This window comes from Lissotriton helveticus, chromosome 3_1 (assembly GCF_964261635.1).
Source record: "Lissotriton helveticus chromosome 3_1, aLisHel1.1, whole genome shotgun sequence".
Taxonomy (NCBI): Eukaryota; Metazoa; Chordata; class Amphibia; order Caudata; family Salamandridae; genus Lissotriton; species Lissotriton helveticus.
The window spans coordinates 412,758,820-412,763,424 of NC_136061.1; positions in this window are offsets into that span (position 1 = coordinate 412,758,820).

Below are 4,605 nucleotides of genomic sequence, written 5' to 3' on the forward strand. Positions count from 1 at the left end.
GCCAGAACCTTTACCTGACTCCTGAGCAGGTAACCTGGCTTCATACCTCCTTGTCAATCACCAATCCCATCTATTTGTGTATTTATAATTTCTCTTTATTTTTATTTCTATTTTTATCTATTGTGTAGGGACTCCTTTTGGAGACCTTTTTTAAAAATCTCTTCTTATTACCTTTAGGAACAGCCCCACACTCCTTCCCTCCCTCACGTCCTGACGAAGACCCGCGTAGTAAGGATATACTGTCCTACATTCTATGGGTCGAAACGTAGACTTCTCTACAAAATTTGAACTCCTACAGAACAGTTGAATGTGTATAGCTGAATAGGAGATTCTGTGCAAAAATATGATGTTGATTGTTAAGCACTGCTTTTGACCCCCCTTTTGGGGATCTGTGTAATTTGTCTTCTGTGATTCTCAAATAGGGTCACACGCATTTGAATTTATTGAATAGTGATGTTGAACTATTAAGAAATGCTTATTCCTTTCCCCTGTTCCTTCCCCTTCCCCCTCCCCTTCTGGGCTTATTGAAATTGTGTGTAATGTGTGTATATTCATGTTCTGAGTAATGAGCTAATGAACGTTTAGCACAGGTGTGGTGAAAATTAAAACACTTTGCACAGGACCACCAGCATGTAATCCAGGAATAGGAAAATGCGGGCGTTGTCGTGAGTGATGGGTCCTGCATTTTGAGTAGCTTGCAGGATGGTTTCCTTATCTCTAAAGCTCATCAACTTGGCCACCACGGGCCACAGTGGCGCACCTGGCAGAGGCCGCCTGGTTTGCACCTGATGAGCCCTCTCCAGTAAGAAGAAGGGCAACAGGCCTGTAGGTACCAAGACTGTAGACAAAAAGTTCTTAAAGAATGCAACAGGATCCAACCCTTCGACCCCTGTCGGACAGCCAACAATTCACAAGTTATTATAGTGTGACCTGCCCTCGAAGTCATCTGCTCCGCACATGGGCTCTGGCCATGAAGTCCCTGACCTTTCCTTCTAGGTCCCCTGTAGGTGGCTGAAGGGTGTGGAGAGTGGTTATCGTTTGCGTGACACATGCATAGAATTTCCATTGATCATCGCACAGTAGGCTCAATTTGAACGCGACTGCATCCACTCTGCCTCCTAGGTCCTCCCTGATGCTGGCAATGGCAGCTAGAATTTTGTTGAGTTTTGTGTCTGTGGGGTCCAGTGGCCGGTCTTGGGCTAAAAATTCCACGGACTCGATAATTCTCACCCCGGTGCCTCCTCGACTCACGGGTTCACACTCTGCGACTCTGGGCAACAGCTTGCTTAATCTCCACAACGGCCCCTCGTGGCGGGATGCCTGACTTTCACCTTGTGGATACCCTGCTATCTCACAGGGGAATATCAGGAAGGGTTCCCTAAGCAAGCGCCGGGACACCTGCTTTGCGGGTAGCTGTGCGCTATATAAGCTCAACTACATTTACATTTACATTTACATTCACTGAGATGCCGATCGGCGGTGTGGTGGTTTGAACTGACTAACGGCCTTTTCCTCCAGTGTCTGGGTCCCCTGGGGTGCGGGCTTCACCAACCTCCCCCCGGTGACACATGCACTATGTGGGGTCCTCCTTGCCTCTCTCAGCTCAGGACCCATTTCATGGAAGGGTCAGGGAAGGGCTTCTTCCTGTTGGCAGGTGACTCAATCGCAGGTGAATGGGGACCGTGGTACCCCAGATAGACTTATTCATCTGGGGAGGCACATGCAGTCCAGGCACTAGAGGGGCCAGCAATTCATATGTGCGCGGGACTTCTATGCTGTCACTCAAAGGACGGTATCACCATTCTCTCTGGATGCACCTCACCCCCCAGGCCTAATGCATGAGTCACTCTCTGTCTTTGGGGGTCACAAGCAGTCTCACTGAGTAAGGTATGAATGAAAGTTTGGGGGCACACCCTTGACGTCTGTGCTCTCCCCATCTCCTCACCTCAGCCATTCTTGTTGCGGCATGTGGCAGGGCTCCTTGTCACATCAGCTGCCATAGAGCATGCGTGCCCTCATGTGTATGCGGGAGACGGATGACCACCAGTCAAAAAAGTACACGGGAGCGGGGGTTACAGGCCCCGCCAATGCCTGTTTCCCTGCAGTGCCACATAAGAGAAGCCAGAATGGGGACCCAGCACACCGAGCCATCACTTGACTGGACTTCCGGGCTCACCAAAGCGACTCAGCATGACTCTTCACCTGCTCCGTGCCTCACGACAGCCGACGAGGCCCAAGTGATCTCCACTGCACCCTCTGCTCACAGGCACTCCATGGGAGCGGGCCAAGCAGTATGCAAGCTGTCCCCTTGGGATGCTACCACATGCTGACTCCTCCTCGGCTGCACGCCCCACAAAGCCTCCCGGCCCTCTGCAGCTCTCCTCTAGCGGCCTCCTGTCTACCTTGTAGTGCATGGTGGGCACTTGCTCCACGTTTTTGACCATATGGGTCTGGATCTCAGGTCTGCTAGAGCACGTCTGCCATCTTGCCATGGCCAGCAATGCACAATGCTTGATGGGAGTTATTTCTCCTGTCACGTGAGATGAAATGGGCAGTGTATGTTCTGGTACATAAGGTGGATGGCAGATGGGCATGGATTCTCCATAGTTGAAGCATGATTGACTGCAGCTCTGAATGAATAACGTGGTACAGAGCACTTATTTACAATGAAGCTCTGCATATGAGTGTTTGGAGGTTTCCTCAAGTTATTTTAATTTGTTGATTATTTTTTGTCAGCAGTTATATGCACACTGCCTTATGGAGAAAATGCCACTCTGATTTTTTTTTTCCGTACCAATAGAATTAATTTTGAACAGGTCCACCCGAGAAAAAACATCAAATGCTAAATTAGCACGGTGCAAATGAGCTAAACTCCATTACAGAAGCATAGTGTTTTCACTACCTATTTACTTTGTTGAGCCATTCAAATAGCATGTAATTCCACCTGACATACCCAGACCTCTTCCTATTTTATTTCCAAATGATTTAGCATAAATGCAAGACACACCTATAAGGGAAGACTTTTTTAGTTCAGTGGTCTGGGTTGGTGGCTGTCTTTGGGATAGATACACCTGATTGAGTACAGAAGAAAAGACCAGTGACTCAGACGATGGACAAAGAGCTACATTTTCATTTTTACTGCATACTTGCAAATGAGAGTTCAAATCAAACAAAAAAGTGGCTTGTATGCGTACTGCAACCCAAAAAGTAGGATAACTCCGTGATTAACTGCTTGTGTCGGGTATCTATGAGCATCCATCACCTAACAGGTTTACACCCTGGCAGGGCCACTCATGCATTTCATCTAGAAAGTTGATAACTTTGGCCCCAGTGAGCTAAGAAAATAATAACACACTATGTGTCGTGCTCTTATGCTGCAAACTATGGAAGTCAGTGCTACACTTAAGACGATCTTCCAATGGCCCCGCACAGACAGTTGCAGAACAGTTACTCAAGCCCTCATCACCAGTAAGCTGGACTATGAGCAATGCACTCTATGCTGGAACCAACGCTCAGCTGCCCAAAGGACTCCAGACCACAGAAAGCTCAGCGGCCAGGCACCCCCCCCAACCTCCACCCTCCCTCCTCCGACCGCCAACCCTGCATTCACATCACGGCACACCTCAAAGGGATGTATGACGTTACAACGCATACTTTTACCACGCCTACCATTACCACGCAATTTTTACAACGCAGGATCCATTACAAAGAATACCATTACCACGCATGTATTTACAACGCAGATACCTTTACAACGCATACAATTACAACGTAAGTATTGGTAAGTATATAATATTTTTTTAAATGTGATTTAATTAAAATTAATATAATGTAATTTAATTTAGTTTAAATAATTTAATTTAATTTAATTTAATGTAATTTAATTTAATTAATTTAATTTAATGTAATATTTTTTAAAATGTAATTTAATTAAAATTAATATAATGTAATTTAATTTAATTAATTTAATTTAATTTAATTTAATTTAATTTAATTTAATTAATTTAATTTAATTTAATTTAATTTAATCAATTTAATTTAATGTAATTTAAATTTAATTATATTTAATTTATACCCTGTACCTTTTTACTCAAAAACCCAAAACTGACCCTGAACCCAAAAAATACCCCTTTACCCAAAAACTGAAAACTGACCCTGAACCCTAAAAATACCCCTTTACCCAAAAACCCAAAACTGACCCTAAACCCTAAAAATACCCCTTTACCCAAAAACCCAAAACTGACCCTGAACCCTAAAAATACCCCTTTACCCAAAAACCCAAAACTGACCCTGAACCCTAAAAATACCCCTTTACCCAAAAACTCAAAACTGACCCTAAACCCTTAAAATACCCCTTTACCCAAAAACTGAAAACTGACCCTGAACCCTAAAAATACCCCTTTACCCAAAAACTAAAAACTGACCCTGAACCCTAAAAATACCCCTTTACCCAAAAACTGAAAACTGACCCTGAACCCTAAAAATACCCCTTTACCCAAAAACTGAAAACTGACCCTGAACCCTAAAAATACCCCTTTACCCAAAAACTGAAAACTGACCCTGAACCCTAAAAATACCCCTTTACCCAAAAACTGAAAACTGACC